The sequence below is a fragment of the Carettochelys insculpta genome, chromosome 14 (genome assembly GCF_033958435.1).
Source record: "Carettochelys insculpta isolate YL-2023 chromosome 14, ASM3395843v1, whole genome shotgun sequence".
Taxonomy (NCBI): Eukaryota; Metazoa; Chordata; order Testudines; family Carettochelyidae; genus Carettochelys; species Carettochelys insculpta.
This window is the reverse complement of record NC_134150.1, coordinates 43,362,326-43,382,437: the sequence shown is the minus strand read 5'-3', so window position 1 is coordinate 43,382,437 and position 20,112 is coordinate 43,362,326. Positions and strand designations below refer to the sequence as shown.

The window sequence follows — 20,112 nt, the reverse complement described above, 5'->3', positions numbered from 1 at the left end:
ATCGCTTCTGAACCCAAGCACTGCCATCTGGCAGAACCAGATGTCAATCACTGTTTCTAAAACAGCTGATGGCAATTAAATTCTTGAAGTTGTTTTCTACATTAGCTCAGAAGTACCCATTGCTAACAAATGTCTGCAATAAGTCAAGTTCCCAAAGTATTGGGGAAGTAAGGCTTGAAACAAGATACATTCTGTTAATTCAGATTACTGTTATTTAGAGTGTCGTAATGTTCAAAATGTGTTAGATACTTTGCATTACATACAGGAAGATAAAGCCCCTGTCCCAAAGAATGCAAAAATTTAGTTCAAAAATTAGTTTTAAGAGAATTAATTGGATTTTACAAAAAGTAGTTGGGGCTGGTCACTGTAAGATGGGACACTGGATTTAACAGACCAGGAGTCCAATACATAAGATCATGGAAGAAACTGAATAATATGAGGAGGCACTATTCAAGTCTGCAGTTTATCACTTAGTCTGTTCTATAGTACCACCAGAAGAACTACTACTGATTTTTGTGTCTGCCTTTGCTATGTAAACCTCTAGGCAAGGTGGTACCAACAAAATACATGATTTCTGAGGGGGCCACAAAATTAAAAGATATAAATATGTTTACTTTCCCTTTGGCATTCAATGTTTAATTGCAGGCATAAGAATGAGGCTTGCACTTTTGACAGGGGAAATAACATACTACTGCTGCTACTACTTAATCCCTGTACTCCCAGTGGAGCATAAGTTATCTACAAGTCTCCTCCACTTCACTCGTCTTGGGACAAAACTTCTAGCTAGTTCCAGGAGCACACCAGTTGTTGTTCTTCAGTCTCAGTAGAGCTTCTCCACATTGTTCGAGGTCTTCCTCTTTTGCGGGTTCCATGAGAGCTTGATGGACTATGCTGGATGATAGTTTTCTGAGAGTGCAGCCTAGCCATCCCCACTTTCTTCTCTTGATTTCAGTGTCAGTTGGTTCTTGTCCTGCTCCATTCCAAAGCTCCTCATTTGTGACAAAGTCTTGCCATTTGATGTGAAAGATGTAATTCAGGCATCTGTTTATGAATGTCTGTAGCTTGTGATTTGAAGACTTTTTAGTACACCAGGTCTCGCATCCATACAAGAGCACACACTTCACATTTGTGTTGAAGAGCCCCAGTTTTGTCTTCACAGATATCTGTGAACTCCATCTGGAACAGAGAGTCTTGAATGCAGTGGTTGCTTTCCCTATCCTGTCATTGATATCCTTACCAGTTCCTCCATCTATGCTCATAATACTCCCCAAGTACATAAACTGCTCCACATCTTCCAGGTCATTCCCTCCCATTGTGATGGTGATGTTGGACTGGTAGATCTTCATTGTCTTGGTCTTTCCCTTGTTAATGCTCAGTCCAGTCACTGAGGCAGTTTTGTCTAATGTTGTGACTCATTCTTTCATGTTGGTGTGAAAGGAGGGTGAAATCATCAGCAAAATTGATGTCCTCTAGCTGTCTGAAAAGTGTCCACTGAATGCCTCGTTGATGGCCATCTGTTGTTCTGTTCATAATCCAGTCCACTGTGTTCAAGAGCAGGAAAGGTGACAATAGGCACCCTTGTCACACTCCTGACAGTATGCTGAAGGATTCTGCCAAGACACCATTGTGAACAACTTGACTGGTTCAATGTATGAACCCTTGACATGACAAGTTAATAATTTTGGATGGGATGACATGGTGTTGCAGCAGTTTCCACAGTGTCTCTATCAATGCTGTCAAAGGGTTTTTCGAAGTCTATGAAGGTTATGTACCAGGGCGTGTTGCACTCGAGTGACTGTTCTATGATCACTCTGAAAGTTGCTACTTGGTCAGTATAGGATCTCTCACTTCAGAAGCCGACCTGTTCTTCCCTGAGCTGTCTATCAATTTCTGTCTTCATTCTTTCCAAAAGAATCCTGTTGAACACTTTTCCTGGAATAGACAGTAACATGATGCCCCTCCAGTTCTTGCATTCTTTCAGGTTGCCTTTCTTTGGAAGCCTGATAAAGTAGCCATGTTTCCAGTCTTGTGCGATCTCTTCAGTGTCCTGAATTTCCCAAATAGATTATACATCATGTTGACCTGCCTGGGTTGCTTCTGCAGGGATAATGTCTGGACCAGGTGCTTTTCCACTTTTCAGATGGGCAGTGGCTTTTCTGATTTCTTCTTTTGTAGGTCTGCTGCTGTTAATTTGCAGTAGTATTATTTGCAGCTGGTAACTCAGGAGGTTCCATGTGGGCAAGGTGGTTCAGTAGCTCTTCAAAATGTTCCTTCCAACTACTGAGCTGCTCACTTGGGTTTGTTAGCACACCCCCACATCTTTATCCTGTACTGGCTGATCCACTTTACACCATGACCCAGCTAGCTTCCTTGTGATGTTGCAGAGTGCTTTCGAGTTTCTCTGTACTGCAGCTTGTTTTGCAAGGTTTTCCACAAAGTTCTTCTTGTCCCACTGTAGAGCCATTTTAACGTCTTTGTTGGCTTCTGAACACAGTCTCTGAGCTTCCACCTTGGCTGCTCTTGTTTTGCTGTTGTTGACTGCTGCTCTTCTGTCTTTTTGTTCCCTTACTTTCCTCAGAGTTTCTGCTGTGACCCATTCTCTGTGACACCTTGTCCTCTTTCCCAATGTTTTATCTCAGGTTTCTCTCCAGCCTGTTTTGGTGCATTCCCAAATTTGTTCCATGGTAACATCTTTCAGGCTGTGGTTTGCCAGAAGTGTATATCTGTTGGACAGCTTCACTTGGAAACCAACTCTTGCCTCTAAATCCTTGAATCTCAATTTCAGCTTTGTCACATTTGTGATTTACCTCTTGAACCTTAACTTGAGTTCTACCATGACAAAATGGTCATCTGAACCTACATCTGCTCCTCTTCTAGCACAGTGTCAAGTATCGGAGGGGTAGCCGTGTTAGTCTGGATCTGTAACAGCAACGAAGGGTCCTGTGGCACCTTATAGACTAACAGAAAAGTTTTGAGCATGAGCTTTCATGAGCACAGACTCTGTTGAACACTTTTCCTGGAATAGCAGCATCTGAAGAAGTGAGTCTGTGCTCACGAAAGCTCATGCTCAAAACTCTTCTGTTAGTCTATAAGGTGCCACAGGACCCTTCGTTGCTCTTCTAGCACAGACATCCTGCATCGATCTTCTGAAACAGCCGCTGATACCGATGTGATCAATCTGGTTTTCTGACTGCTGGTCCCATGAAACCCAAGTGACCTTACAGATCCTTTTGTGTGGAAAAACACTACCACTTATCACCAATCCACTGAAGGAACAAAAGTCATTGAAGCCCTCTCCTTTTTCATTCATGTTGCCTAGGCCTTCTTTTCCCATGGTCTGTTCTCTGCCTGTATTTATGCTTCCAATTTTTGCACTGAAGTAGCCCATCAAAATCAACATATCCTTCTGTGCTTTCTGGTTCACCATGCTTTGTAGTTTCTCACAGAAGTCTGTTTTACATTCCTCAGCTGCTTCATCAGTTGGTTCATAACACTGCACAATTAGTACCTTCCACACTTTGGTGTAGAATCTGGCTGTGATGATACATAATGATACTGCTGTCCACTCCATTAAAGCACCAGATGCCTCTTTCGATAACATGAAGTCCACACTTTGTGTGTGGTGCACCTTCTTCTTCATGTCCTGAACAGACGAGGGTTTTACCTGTTGCCAGGCACAGCTGCCCAGATTGTGTCCATCTTGCCTCACACAAGCCCAGAACTGCAAGCTTGTACTGTTTCATCTCCACTGAAATCTGTGTTGTCTTCCTTGCTTGATACATGGTCCAAACATACTATGTACCAAACTGGATGGCAGGTCTGGGTGAGAGAAGAGTTATCTGCTGGGCGGCTCCCTTTCAGCTTTCCCTATCATGCTTCATACTCAACCCAAGCGGACTGTCAACTTTTCCCAAGACTTGTGTAGTTGTGTTCTTTGTGGATGTTTCTGTAACTTTTGTTTTTTTATGGATAGGGCTGTTCGCCATAAGTCAACCCCTTTTACCTCAGGGAGAGGTGATCCAAATTTGTCCGATCTCTAACTTTTGACCCGTCCAGTTTGGGTGACCCTTCTGGGACCTGTAGCTCCTGCTGACATAGCTCTCCAAGTCCTTGAGACACACAAGCCACCTCACCATTACAAGGAATGGACCATGAGGTAGGGAAGAACATAGCATGCAACTGAAAAGATAATCACATTTTAAGAAAGCTCACACCCCATGAGAGACTTCTCCCTACTCGCAAAATGTTTATTTAGCATATTTCAACTTGTCTGCCTGTTCTGAATATTAAAATCAAACTGAATTACCGTCCATCTCGCTCACCTTCACTTAAAAAGCAGAAGATAGCCTTTAAATGGCACTTGTTTTTGAAAAACAAAGAATTTTTATGGAACTATCTTAAAACTTTGTAAGTTACCTGAAAGATTTTTAAATTGATTTAGAAAACAATTGTGTCACCTCAGTACTTACTGCATGGATAACTGATGGATGGACCAAATGCATGCAAGTGAAAATGATACGTAAAATAATACATTACATAGTGCATGTAAAACATTAATCTTTAGTGTTATATATATTGTAAATCTGCCAACCCAAAATATACTAACCTTAGAATCAGCATTACCATACGGCCTTAGGCCAGACCTGACTGTTCAATGTCAAACATACAGTTCCTCTATTTGGGATTGGTGTGATGTACTTATTAATAAGAAAGGGATATGCATGAATGCTCAAAACCCAAGAGTATATTCTCTGTACATATAATAGCTGCCCTATGTGTGCATATAACCATTTGTTAAACTGCAGAACCACGATCATCATGTATCTTGCCATCCATCTATTTCTTCAGCTGGGACCATAGGCATTGTAAAACCTGACTGACTTCAAACACCTGCCTTCATTTTTGAAAAATGCCATCATAACACCACTCTCTCTCTTTGACCCTTAAATGGAAAATTTCCATCAAGTGGCTTGCCCATTGGAATGAGGATTTGAATCAGAAAGCATATTTTCAAGTCATTTTATTTAAACCAATCAAGGTTCCAAATGATTTTTTTATAATTAGCACAACAATCATTTTAAGCAATGGACTTAAAAAGTAAACATAATGTTTTAAATTTACAGCTTAAAGTAGGGGGTCCTTTATACATTTCTAAAAATATTTCCATTTATTTGCCAACAAACTTTAAGAACATCATTTGGTAAACATATGAACAGCTGGCTCCATTATTATATTGAACTGCAATATTAGCCATCTTAATGAACTCACCTAGGGATCAGCAACCCCCTGCACAGGTGCCAAGAGTGACACGTGAGTTGTGACAGCTCAGCCCTGCCCCTCCTCCCCTATGTAGTCAGGAGTCTGTGGATCAACAAGAGATCAACTAATGCTACCAACAACCACCTAAAAGGTAAAGCTCTGCATCTTAATTTATTTATTGATAAAGCTGCTGTAAGTAGAACTATTACAGACTTTAAAAACTATCAGCAGCACTCAGACTGAACAGAGGTCAAAAGTTCAAATTTCGGCACTCTGCCTTGGAAAGGTAGCTAACCTCTGGAACAGCTATCAAACAGTCAGATATGCAGTTTCCTTGGGAGCGCTTACTGAATGAAGTTTAAATAGCTTTGGAATCCTTTGTATTATGAATGAAAAGTTTGTATGTTATTGACACTGGACGTAACTTCCTGAAAAGGGTAGACATGACCAATATAACCCCTAGATGCGCAATGGACTCCACAGGACTATTTTAAATTACATGCCAGACAAGAAGGCACCTTCCAGACAAAATTAAGTGGGTTTCCTGAGAAATATTTGGAGAGAAGGAAATGCAAAATTCCCACCTCTGGGCTCAACCTTCTAAAGTTATATCCTGAGGAGAGAACTGTTGCCTGGCTGACAATCTTTTCACAGCCTCCAATGAGCAAAGACCCAGACTGTATAAAGAAGCAACTCAGAGATTCACAGACTTATTTGTTCAGAGCAAACAGTTGTTACCAATTTGTGACCACATAAAAATATCTAGGGTAAAAGTGGCAATGATAGGAAGCAATTCCATGAGGCAACTGCCTATTACTGGTCCCAAACCAGAGCCTCATGGAGAGGGTGGGCCTGAGCTTATCTACCAACCCCTAAAGAAGCAACAACCATTACAGATGTCTGCCCTTCAACTGGGAATCTAGTTGGAGAACACGCTGATAGTATAAGGGTCCAGACTCCAAGACACCAAACAAGAGAGAAACCCTATGGTCCTTGCCAATTTCTGAAGACTTCCACATTACTGGACTTTTTATATGTATCCCCAAAGAGGTGGACTTGAACAGGGTACCTTTCTGGAGAGCTGAATTACTAAATAACGACAGACCACCAAAAGGGCCACAGCAGGACAGATTAAGTGGCCCGGATTTAAATCACTGATTTAAACTGCCCGTCCATAAAAATCATTGATTTAAATCAAGTTACCAAAAAGCTAAGACTGACTGTGCTTAGGTGCACTTAATTTTGGAGTAAGCCCCACTGAACTCACTGTTACGTCTGCCTCTTCAAAAAACAAGCACAGAATGGAGTTCCCTTGGAGAAGCTGAGTTTTACTGAATTAAAATAGGGAATAGTCTTATGGCATCCCCACTATGGTCTGTGGTCATGAAGTTCCAAAATAAGGGCATGTACTACATTAAAAAAAATTATACCCAGTAACAACTGACAACTTTAGATTTCTCTTACTACAGCCTTCTGTACTGTATACTTGAGTGAAAGATACGAAACCTACCTAATTATCAGAGATGTAGCTGAGTTAGTCTGTTATCTTCAAAAACAACAGGAAGTCCTGTGGTAGCACCTTATAGGCTAACAGATATTTTGGAGCATAAGTTTTGTGACAAAGTGGGTCTTTGCCTGTGAAAGCTTATGCTCCAAAATATCGGTTAGTCTATAAGGTGCCACAGGACTTCTAGTTAAGTAACAAGCCACAAGGACTAGCTAAGCTAAACCTTGTTTTTTTTTCTAGCAACATCCAACACAACAGCTTGGGAATTTACCTGTCAAATCACAATTATACTCAAAGGCATAGAGAGGATCTTGAAAAATGTCGCATTGCAAAGTGAATTATTTAAGTTACTAACCAGTTAATCCACTCAGCCATATTCTCATCTTCACCCACATCATTTTCTCCCAACAAGCAGTTTTCCTTATGGTGTTTCATTCTTGCAGCTAGGCCATGCATCCTCATCTTGCACTGCTTACACTTGACACATTTTTCTTGTTTACCCAAAGAACAAATTTCTTCAAAATATTCCCAGTTAGCGTCTCTCTCATGCCCAGAAGCCACGATGACTTTTCTATGGCAAAAGTGTGAGGGAAATATAGCCAGGGTTCCCTCTATTTTTTTTTTCCCCATTCATGGGCAGAATAAACTCTATGTGCACCATAGCATATGGGCATGTGCACCACAACCTGGAAAACATATGCTGCCTGCTGTGTAGGCATCCTTCAGTCTGCACAGACTATGGATGGCGCCCTTTAAAGTTTCAATTTAAGACTTCATTTACAGCGTCTATTGTGACTATAAAGACCCACACGAGGGTGACAGTCCTTGCTGCATCTCTTGCAGATGTAGCTGCCTGCTGTGGGCACTGTGCTATTCAGCTGGGCAACAGCTGAATTTCTGTCAGGCTGCTGCACAAGCGCTCAAATTACAAGGAAAACTAACTAAAGAAAGCTGTGGTGTGTATCTTCCTGTTTTCTTTCCAGTCCACTTTACTGTTCCTTTCTGTGCTATCTCTGTCCCTTCCTACATATTGTCTCTCTGTCTTTAAGACAATGTCTTAACGAATTCCTCTGCTGTTCTTGGCCAACGCCCACCACCACAAAAGCACAGAACAAAAACAATCCTATCCAGCATGTGTCTTTCTTTGCACATTACTTTTTAGTCAGCTGAGAAACAGAAATTGAAAACCCAGAACTTAGGAGAAGCAAGAGCTAGTAGTTAGTGATGTGCATTAAAATGCTTAAATAAGTATGTTGGCAAAATAGACCTATGAGCTTTTCACATGAGCTCACAGAGGAAAATTATTAAAAAAAAACAAAAACCAACCTTATCACCTGTAAGCTGTGTCTACACGTGCACGCTACCTCGAAGTAGCGGCACTAACTTCGAAATAGCGCCCATCGCGGCTACACGCGTCGGGCGCTATTTCGAAGTTAACTTCGACGTTAGGCGGCGAGACGTCAAATTCGCTAACCTCATGAGGGGATCGGAATAGCGCCCTACTTCGACGTTCAACGTCGAAGTAGAGACCGTGTAGACGATCCGCGTCCCGCAATGTCGAAATTGCCGGGTCCTCCATGGCAGCCATCAGCTGGGGGGTTGAGAGACGCTCTCTCCAGCCCCTCAGCTCACTGGTGGCCGCATGGAGCGGCCCCTTAAAGGTCCCCTCCCCCTCCCTTCCTCTGCAGGAAGCTGAGGGAACGTGCAGGCTGCAGCCTGCACACGCAGCCAGCCTGCACCACCCTCAGCCCCACACAGCTGCGATGGCTGGCCGGCAGCCCCCCCAGGGGACCCCCCCCCAAGGGGAGCCAGGGCAGCCAGGCTGGCAAGTGGCAGCGGGGCCCCTCCTGGATGGAGGCCGAGCTGCGGGACCTGCTGGGGCTCTGGAGCGAGGAAGAGGTGCTCCAGGTAATGGGGAGCAAGAGGCAGAACGCGGATGCGTTCGCTCGGCTGGCCGACGGCCTGGCTGCCCGGGGTCACCCTGCCCGCACTCCTGACCACGTCAGGAGTAAGGTCAAGGAGCTGCGGCAGGGTTACTCCCAGGCCCGGGATGCGGCCAGCCAATCTGGGGCCGCCCCCGTCACTTGCCCCTTTTACAGGGAGCTCAGGGACATCCTGGGCTCCCGGCACACCTCCTCCCCTCCGGCCACCCTTGACACCTCGGCCGACGAGCCCCAGCAGGCCCTGCAGACGGAGTCCGACCCGGAGGCAAGCCCCGCACCCCGGGGGCCCCCCCCGGAGGCCACCCCCGGGACATCGCGGCAGGAGGAGGAGGAGGAGGGAGGCTCCTCCTCCGCAGAATCCGGGCTGCAGATCCTCCTCCTGCCATCCCGGAGCAGCAGCAGGGCCTCCGCCCCCCCGGGGATCTCCGGACCGTGGGAGCGGACCGACAGGTAGGTACCCCCCTCTGGTGGACACCCCTGGGCTTGAGGGGCGGGGGTAAGAGATATGTGTCCAGGGCCCCCCACATGCTCACATGGCCATGGCCCCAAGGACACCAGGGCCATGGCCCTCACAGCACTGCATCCATCAGCCCCTGCCCCCCCCCACCCCGCATGACTGCCATGCCCCATCCCCGGGGCAGGGGGGAGCGGAAACTCGAGGGGCCCCCAGGAGGAGGGGGTGGGACACCCCGCAGCAGCAGCATGTGATGGAGTGGGGGGAGTGCCAAAGGGAGACTCAGGCTACTTATGAGCAACAAGAGCCGAATAGCTCCCAGGGGCAAAGGAGGATCCTGGGGCTACAGCTGGCAGGTGACACCTCTGCCCTGAACAAACAGGAGGGAGGAGCTGAGCTGGCTTGGACTTGGGGGGCGAGGGCGGGGGCCACAGGTAGAGGCTAGGGGAAGGGAGAGCTGGAAGGCAGCCAGCCTGAGGAGGGGGAAAGCTGCATCCCCGAGGGGCACCCCTTGGGGTCTTCTCCCCAGGATGGGTTGGAAGGACTGTCTCTTCCGACAGCTGGTGCTGTCACTCCTGGGAGAAACTGGGCATCTGTGGCCTAAGAAACCTCTCCTGCTGTCAGACCCTGGGGGGGTGAAGTGAGAGTCGCTCCCCCCAGGGGACGGGGTGCAGGGCAGGGGGACCCCTGAACCCCATCCAACACAGCAGCATCTCCCGGGGATGGGGATGGGGAACCTGCAGCACAGGGCTGGGGGGACAAAGGCCACGGCTCGGGGCCCACACTAACGCCTGTCTCCATTCTTCTTCCCCGCCTCCTCTCCTGTGTCCTGCACCTGCACCATCAGAAGGACCGGAAGAGAGCGCCGGCGAGGCATCAGTCGTCCCGGACAGCCCTCCGGGACCATCGCTCCAGGGCAGCCCCTCGGCCGAGGACTGACCGGCCCCACGGCGGGCTAGACGGCGGACCCCGCGCCACCAACCGACGATGGCGACAGACCCCCAGCTGCTGGCCATCCACCGTCGGCAGCTGGAGGTCGCAGAGCAGCACCTCCAGCTGCAGGAGCGGGCGCTGGCCTGGCGCCAGGAGGCATGGGGGGCCTACATGGAGACATTTAACCGCTTGATGGACTACCTGGCCCCCCATGCCGCGCCGGCCGCAACATCGCACGCCCTGCCTGCTCCTGCAGCCCCACCACCAGCTGCTCCGCCTGTCGCCGTCCCATCCGCCGTCGCCCCACCACCCACCGGCGAGGGCTGGAGCGCCGAGGGACCCCTGGAGCCACCTGACACTCACCAGCCACCGTACCTTCCAGTCCAGCCCGCTCCCACCCAGCCACGGACCAGGCTGCGACCGCAGCGGGGCTCCCGGCCGCCAACGCCCGGTGCCGGGCTATAGGGGCGAGGGGCCCAGGACGTGGCCCCCCCCTTGTATATAGTTGGACCCTGTTGTTTTCGGCCCCCAGTTTGCCCCGTCCCCCCCATGTAAATAGTTCTCCCCTTTATCCTCCCTGGTTTTCTTTTTATTATTGCGGACAGTTGTTTCTTTGTATTGTTTTATTTTTGCACATATTGCTTTTGTTCAACGTTTGTACATAGTTTTTGGTTTGTGGTTCAAATATTTATTTACAGTTAAAAAAAAAAAGGTTCGGAAAGGAAAAAAAAAAAGTTTACGTTCAGCCACAAGTGCGTGCTGTCATTTGTCCAGGACAAGTGGGAGGGGGGTGCGGTGGGGTGCTCCATGGTGTAGGCGTTGGGGCAGGAGTGTGGGGGAGGAAGGGGCGGGCAGTAGGGGGCCTGGGCAGAGTTCACCCTGCGGCCTGTTCATCAAAGTGGGCCCGCAGGGCCTCCCGGACCCGGCTCCCCTCGGGGTCCACCTGCCGACTGGGGGCAGCAGGTGGCTGGACGTGTGCCCTGCCGGCCTCCGCAGCCCAGCCCTGGAAAAAGGTCTCCCCCTTGCTCTCGACCAAACTGTGCAGGGCGCAGCAGGCGCCCACAATCTGGGGGATGTTGTTGGGGCCTGCATCCAGGCAGGTCAGGAGACATCTCCAGCGTCCCTTCAGGCGGCCAAATGAGCGCTCCACCACCTGGCGCGCGTGGTTCAGGCGCTCGTTGAAGCGTTCCTGGCTAGCGGAGAGATGGCCCGTGTAGGGGTGCATGAGCCACGGCCGGAGGGGGTAGGCCGCATCTGCGATGACGCAGAAGGGCATGGTGGTGTCCCCCAGAGGGATCTCCCGCTGGGGGATGTAGGTCCCCGCCTCCAGCCGGCGGCAGAGGCCCGAGTTCCGGAAAACCCGGGCGTCGTGGGTGCTGCCAGGCCAGCCCACATAAATGTCCTGGAAACGGCCCCAGCTGTCCACCAAGGCCTGGAGGACGACAGAATGGTAGCCCTTTCGATTCAGGTATCGTCCTCCACTGTGATGCGGGGCGCGGATGGGGATGTGAGTCCCATCCAGAGCCCCGAAGCAGTTGGGGAAGCCCAGGGTGGCAAAGGCGGCGATGGTGGCATCTGGGTCTCCCAGCCTCACGAGCCTATGCAGGAGCATGGCGTTGATGGCACGCACAACCTGCAGAGAAAGCACATGGGACAGCACCAATGAGGGGTGAGCAGGGTGTGCGTGGCCCTGCCCTGCCCTGGCTGCCCTGCCCTGCCCTGCCCTCCCCCCGTGGGTTCGCTTACCTCCATGAAGACAGCCCCGACGGTGGCCTTGCCGACACCAAACTGCTGGCCCACGGATCGGTAGCTGTCTGGAGTGGCCAGCTTCCAGACAGCAATGCCGACCCGTTTCTGCACTGTGAGGGCACGCCGCATGGCGGTGTCCTGGTGCCTGAGTGCGGGGGTGAGCCACTGGCACAGCTCCAGAAATGTCTGCCGGCTCATCCTGAAGTTCCTGAGCCAGCAGTCGTCGTCCCACTCCCCAAGCACCAGCCGCTCCCACCAGTCGGTGCTGGTGGGGTAGCTCCACAGCCGCCGGCGTGTGAGGCGGGAGGGAGGGGCGGGGTGCTGCAGGGGTAGGGGTTGAGCCCTGCTGCCCTGGGGGCATCTCCTCCTCTGGGGAAAGGAGGTGCTCAGCTGCCTCCCGCATGGCACGGAGCAGGGCAAGCCCTGCTCCTGCCGGGAGGGCTGGGTGGACCTCTAGCTGCTGCTGCTGCTGCTGCTGCTGCTGCTGCTGCTGGGGGTCCATGACTGCGGCGCCCGGGGTCTGTGTGCCTATGGCTCCTCAGACCGCGTGCTGTGCAGGCTGAGTGTGTCTGGGAGGGGCCCTTTAAGGGAGCGGCTAGCTGTTGCCCCGGAAGCGCTAGTCTGCCCGGTGACCCTGTGTGCAGCTGTGCCTGGCATCCCTATTTCGATGTGTGCTACTTGGGCGTGTAGACGTTCCCTCGCTGCGCCTATTTCGATGTTGGGCTGCGCAACGTCGAAGTTGAACATCGACGTTGCCGGCCCTGGAGGACGTGTAGACGCTATTCATCGAAATAGCCTATTTCGATGTAGGCTTCACGTGTAGACATAGCCGTAGTGGCCAGTATTCCAACAAGCATTCACTCATCTGATCTCAAAGGAAACTCCTCACCTTCAAAGAAAACCTGAACATTTTCAAAAGATGAACCTGGGAGCTTCAATTCATAACCTAGCTGGACACTAAAAATCATGGTTTAAATAAAGGCAGTAGATTTATGTCTAAGTACAACAATCTAACACACTAACCCCCATTTTTTGTCCTGTGAGAATATTTACAGGACACTTCAGTCTTGAATGGTCCCTTAGAATATGTGCTGCTTATGCTAACCTAGCTGTTATATATGGTCTTTCAGTATGACACTCCTATTACCTCTCTTTCTCACCAGTAAGAGTTGGTCCAAGAAAAGATACAATAGTACCTCGATTTACGCGATGGTTGTGTTCCCACGCACCCTTGCGTAACCCAAATTTTGCATAAGTCAGGGGGTGGCTTTTTCCCCCATTGGAACACACATTCTGCAGCCAGGGAAGCAGCAGGAGCACCTGGAGCTCCTTTTGCAAGGTAAGTCCTGGAGCTAGGGAGGGCAGTTGGGGAGGATTAAACTGGTGGTGGGTTGGGGCTGTGGGAGGGGGTTAAGCCTGGGTTGGGTTAGGGCTGCAGAGAAGGTGGGAGGGGGTAGAGTTGAGCCAGAGCTGCACGGGGTGTTTGAACCTGGGTCGGGGGGATTGAGCTAGAGCCATGTGTGGCGCGTGGTGAGCTGGGCCGTGCTTGGATGGTGAGCTGGTCTGAACCAGGGCTGAAGTGGGGGGGGGGGGGGTGTCGAACCGGAGACACACACTGAGGTGGGAATGCGCGGGGCCCAGCTAAGGTGGTAAGCCAGTGGGGGTTTGAGCCAGAGCCACACACAGAGGGGGAAAGTGAGCAGGAGCCATGCTCAGATGGTGAACTGGGGTGGGGGTGGGGGGTGTAAATCAGGGCCGGGGGTTGAGAGGAATTTTGAGTTGCACTTAAGCCCAATTCAAAAATCGCACACTTCAAGGATTTACTGTACTGCTTTACGCTCCTTGTCTCTCTAAGGACAGGGAAGAGGTGGATAAGAGAGAATGAGGGAGTTGGGGTGGAGAGAGAAACAAACAGTAGAAACAGTGTTGTTGGTCGAGCTACTGTTATTGTGGTTGAAGTATCCTGAGGAATGAAGTAATGAAGAAAATTTATTCTCTTTTCTTTTTTGTAGAAAGAGGAAGTGTGTTTTATAAATATCTTGTCTCCCCCACGAACTCAATACAATTCAGTAGAAACAGTGGTATGCACGGATGGAAAAAAACGTCTCAAAAGTTACCTGAGTAAAAGTGCGGCTGCTTTCATTTCTAGATACTTGAATACAAACAAGATGTGATATGTGTTCGTACTTTTACTCAAGTAGTTTTTCAGCTAGCCATCAGTGCGTTGTACTTAAGTAGTTTAATGAAGCAACTTTTGTGGTCCTTTTTCTACCCTCTCCTGGTATGCTATGGATACAGTACTGAAAATGTTTATTACACAAAGACCAAATTCTCTTCTTGCTGGGCAAGCCTCCTCTTAGCACTGGGAGTGCTCCTGTGCTTGAGGTGAATACATCTAGATTTTTACCCTTGCCTAGCCTAATTAAAAAATATAACAGCTGTCTCGACAAAAGCTTGAATCCCAGTCTAAAATAATCCTTGACTACAACCATCTGATTTTATCCTCACATATACTCCTGGTCTGAATTATCTGTGTTTCAAAATCCAAAATTGCATATAGTGTCACTACCTTATTAATTAAAACCTAGTCATCTAGCTATGAATACTTCCTACTGAAAAAAGAACATGATCTGATAGGTTTGGTCCTGCTTAGAGCAGGGGGCTGGACTCGATGGGTTTTTTATGTCTCCTCCCAGCTCTATTGTTCTGTTCTATTGCTTACTGTTTTTGGTTCTCTGTGTCTTAAATATTGAGTCTGGTCTGGTCTGACTATGGTCTGAAGAAATTGGTCTGTCCCACGAAAGCTCACCTAATAAACTATTTTGCTAGTCTTTAAAGTGCTACTTGACTGCTTTTTGTTTTCTCTATTGTTCTGTGATTGATTCTATGATATGAAATTTTATACAAGTGAATTTCTTTAATAAGCTGTTTGTATAAAAGATAACCTTATTTGGGTTTTACTACACGATTAAGAATGACGTAAAACAGATTTTTTTTTAAACTACTAGTTCTGTTTGTTTAAAGTGGACATTGAAATTGAATTGGTCAATTTCACTTTTAAGCCTTATGTAGGAAAGTCATAAAAAACAATTTGTCCTGTAGCACCTTAAAGACTAACAGATTTATCTATCAGGTAATGAGCTTTCATGGGTAAGATCCTATTAATGACAAGTGACCCCACCCTTTTTTTTTTTCCCCCGCCTTCCCTTCCCTCCCCTCCCGCCACTATATAAACGCTGGATTCTTATTAGCTATCAGCAATATGAAGAAGTTGGTCTTACCCACAAAAACTCATTACCAAATAAATTAATCTGCGAGTCTATAGTATCACAAAAAACTAGCAGTCCTGTCAGCTCCTCAAAGACCAACAGGGCTACCTCTCTGAGACTACGTAGGAAAATATTCATATTCAGCTTTTTAAAAAACAGCTCCATTTCCATTAAGTTTTCTAAGTCTTCTCTACTTATATTACTTCAAGCCTTGACTAAATTGGTAATGCCCCTGTAATTTAGAACTTAAAAAATTTGAGCCTTTTGCTCAACATTAGTCACTGTAGAGATGATGACTAAAAAGCTGTTGAAACTTTTATTTAGTAAGTCAGACATCACTTGTTTCAACCCAGCTAATGACTATTATTAACAGCTGTTTAATATTATGTCCTCATGAATTTAATCAGAAAATCTAATAAGCAAATATAAACCCAAAGACAGTACATGCAACTTGATCAGGTTTAGTGTTTCTATAGTTACAACCAACAACAGTCATGCTCCAGTAACGCTTTTTTCAGTTCTTGGCTTACTAACACATTATCAGCACAGTACATTTCTTCTCCCACTATTAAGTGTAAGTATAGTAACCATCCAGTGGTTATATCTATCAAGTATACTCATCCCTTCTTAAACAAGTACTTTACTTACGAGCACTCGCTAGAACAAGGGACACATATACCTATCTTTGCTCACTAGATGAGTGAACTGCCCCCCGCTAATACAAGCCTGACCCCACTCTCCCCGTGGCTCCAACCCGCATTCACACAAATATTTTGTCAACAGAATCTGTTGACAGCAGCGTTATGCCTCATTGCTAAGAGGCAGATCTCTGCCGGCTGGTAAAACTTGCTAGTGTAACCATAGCCCCCAGAATGCTCAGATGAAGCTATCGTTCATGTGAGACAGAAAAGGATTTCTGCTGCTGATCCAGGGGAAACTAAAGCCTATAAGGTACCCTTTGAGAGTGAAAGGAGTATAGGGCCTATCTTAATTTCCTCTGCCACAAAGGCAGCAAATCATATCCTGCAGAACCTTTTCAAACTGTAAGTTACTTTAAAATCCCTCTACTTAACCTGAGAACACAGTGTCATCAGATGTGAGAAGTTACCCTACTTTAAATTAATCACCAACTTTTGGAATGACACCAGAGGCCAACTAAAAACGAGCCAAAGGCAAGAAATAGACATAATATCCTTCTTTCAAGAATGTAACCCAATGACAAAAACAGTAGTTATGAAAGAACTGACTGACAAAAAAAGACTGACCTGCCCCTACTGGATTGGGCTAGACATTTTAACCACTACAGCCCAAAATCTAACCTCCCATTTTCTAAATTAATAAACTAGCAAAAGACAGTAAGGCCCATCTGTTATATAACACTATGTTGACTTTTTATCATTCAGGTTTTGCATTAGGACAAAGTATAGAATCAACATATTATTCTGGCGGACTATCTCCTCCTGACTAGAGACAAGAAAAATACATTGATACTTACCCAGAGCTATGTTTAGACTACAGGCATATGTCAACAGAAGTTTTATCGACAGAGTGCATGTCCAGATGAGATCTGCCAGTTGAGAGCGTTCTGTTGACATCCTTGTACACCTCATCCCACAAGGAAGAAGGGATGTCTTGACAGGTTTTTCCCTAACATTTGGCCCCGCCTGAATGGGGTAAATGTTGGAAAAGCTTCTCCTGACAGAGCTGTCAGCAAAAGATACATAAATTGTGTATCGCAATTTGCTTATCTTTGGCTGATAGTTCCACGCACTCTAGACACAGCCTAGGTGGACTTTTCTTCCACATTCAGTTTTATTGATCACCAAATACTCATAGGACTGACCAGAAAAAAATCTGAAATGATTCAGGTCCTTCCTCTTAGATTAAGCACAGAGTCACTTCATGGAACTGTTCCTCTCTGTGAAATTCTCAGTTGCAGAGTCCCATAGGAGTCAATTCTCTATCATCACGTTATTCAACATTTACATGAAGCTTCTGGGAAAACTGGTGAGACAGTAAAAAAACTCAGGCTGAAGTGCCAGTAGTTTGCTGAAATCTTGTTCTACATTTCCTTTACATAAAAACAAACTATCCTACACAAGGACTACACTAAAACCAATACCTGAGTGAAGAGCAGAGGGTCACAAACCCAAGAGAAAGACATGAAGCTGCTAGAAAGAAGACAGCATTTGAGACAACTTCAGTCCTCTCTAACCTCCACGATAGTTATCTACCTCCAGATTGTTAAAAAATTGAATGCCAACCTATCCAACATACACCTGGCATCACAAACTCATAACCCCAGGTTTGACTATTTATTGCTGCTCATATCTGAGAGTCAAGCTACACACCCTGGAAAAGATTAAACAGCCACAAAGCACCTTACTAAGACAGGTTACTGTGAACATATCTATCTGGTAAGCTGTTCTTCTTGCTGGCTTCTCTTGAAAAGAATCAACATGAATAGCGCTCAGCTTTAATTATGCCAGGTTTCTGTTCTGATACCCAAAGCCCTTCATGGGATTGGTCCCTACTACCTGGAATAACACACTTTTCTCTGTGACTATGACTTCCAAGAACATCTACATTTAATTTGTAGAAACAGAACTTTTGACAAATATAAGGCAACTCAAGAGACAGAAATTTCACAGGAACTGGATCTGGATAACAGAATTTAATGCAGCAAAAACCAGAAATGACTGTGGAACTAACAACTTATAGAACAAAATTAAAAAAAAAAAAATCACTTAATTCATTCAGTTTTCCCTCGGTTTCTTCTCAGAAACATACAGCCAGCAAGCAAACCAGTCATATAAAAGCAACAAGTAAGAGGTGATATAAAAGTATACAGAGTAATGAACGGTATAAAGAAAAAAGATCTGGAGCTTCTGTTCTCTGTCTCAACACAAGAGCACAGAAAGAACCATTAATAAAATGAAAGGTGGCAAATTGAAAACTAATTAAAAGAAATACCTTTTTATGAGCTGTGTAAGTAGATTGTAACAGTGTGTGACAAGAAATTACACAAAGAACCTTGCAAGGTTCAAAGTGGAAGCAGACATTCATATGGATAGTAAAAAGTATTGAGAATTGTAATAGGTAGTGCCAACAAATTTTGAAAAGGATACGAAACCTCATATTTCAGGCATTAAGATTATCTTGATTATCAGTTAGGATGAGACCTCTTCCCTCCTACACCATTCCTCCCTCCACACAGGCTACAGGGACAGGAGATTACAGCAGCCTTCCTGGCCCACTGTGCCTCACTTCTCAACAGGCAGCAGGAACAGGAGGGGCACTCTGCTTCCTGCCGCTGCAGAGAGGCGAGGCACAGTGGGCTGGAAGTGTGGAATGGCAGAGTGCAGCAAATTGGAATTGGCTGACACTCCTGCCACCATTGTGGTGAGTGCAGGGGGAGAGAAGAAGCCACTCCTGCTGCCTATGCCACCCAACCGTCAACCCAAGGTAGCCCCCCTCAGTCCAGAGGATGGTTGAGACGGCTAACACAGGGCCCCAAAAAGTGCAGGGCCTGGGATGGCTGCCCCAGTTTATCCTATGGACAGCATGGTTCTGCATGCAACCCTATATCCACCATTTTTATGTGGTTATGATACATATCATACAAATATGTCTTCTGAGGTACCATTTGAAAAGTCAATCTGTAGAACATTTTTTTTGTTAAAATATGAATATCATCACCGTAATGGAGTTACGAGATTTTGCTGTGTTTGTTCCCGAAACGTGCTACTCTGGGGAATATCCACATATTGGGTCCTGAGAGACAGCAAAAGGACCAGAAACAAAGGCCTTGCATGTCTTCCCAGAAGATGCTTCAAACATCACGGACACAGAAGGTGCGAGCAAGAAATTTACAATTTACCTGAAAGACATTTCAAATCTCACATATATCACAGAAAGATTGGCTGTACCCACTGGGGAGGACATTCATCACAGAGGCGCGGTAGGCATAAAATAAGAAATAATGGCATAACAAAAGAACAGTCAATTAAAAGCAACAAATTTCACAATTATGAAAGAATAACAGCAATGGATACGATCCCATAATGTCATCCCATTTACTTAGTCAAAGCACTTCTTATGCCTTTTAACTGGCCCATCTGCCTTCATGTGACCCTTCCTCACCAGCACTCTCTTGTTTGGCACTGGTGAGGTCCTGAGAGTGCCCCACTAGAGAAGTTCAACCTGCAGTAAAAAATCCACTCAGGTTTATTTCACAGGCTATGTTACCTCTTTCAAAATGCCTGCCACTGGCTATTGTTCTCACTAGAACTAAGGCAGACTGGACTATGGAGTTAAGACATCCAAACAACCTGAATGCCACCATGTTGTGACAGAAGATGGGGATTAAAATTCAATGTCTAAAAATCATTTTAAATTTAACCTGGTATTACAAACACTATTACATCCTAGTCATAATTCTGTGATTACTGTGTGACACCACTATGAGTTAAAGCTGCTCGAGTGCTTTAACTGTATATTTCCATGCCTTAACACATTTGGATTTCTTTTAAGTTTGGTCACAGATCAGCATTCCCCAGGTTTATAAACACTTGTTTTCAGGATAACATTTTTTGCCCTTAAAAAACTGGGTACTGGTTAAGTATCTGAATTCCAGTTTAACATTTTTTTTTACTTGAACATAACAGTAGCAAATTATGCCCAAATTTTCTCTCAGTATACACACAAAAGTTGTATTTTGCATACCTCTACTGCACAATGATCAAAACAAAAAAGCAGTCTAACACAGCTCTCTGTCACTGCACAATGAGCAGATATTTTATTAGGCTGCCCATAATAACACCCAAATCTTTAATTTAATGTAGCACTCAATTATGTATACATATTGAGTGAAAGGAATAATATGAGCTACATTTCCTTATTACCATATGTTTGTCAACATGAACTTTCAAGTGACATCAGGTGACTCATTCAGCTAGCACAGCTCTGAAGTTCCATATGTTCATTTATTGTCCGGAC

The 20,112-nt window shown here is 46.4% G+C and overlaps 1 protein-coding gene across 2 annotated transcripts in view; it reads right to left on the bottom strand.

The window, feature by feature from the left end:
* Nucleotides 1-20,112, bottom strand: part of NFAT5 (nuclear factor of activated T cells 5) — a 124,571-nt gene that overhangs the window by 103,251 nt on the left and 1,208 nt on the right. The gene's annotated exons all lie outside the window — the stretch shown is intronic.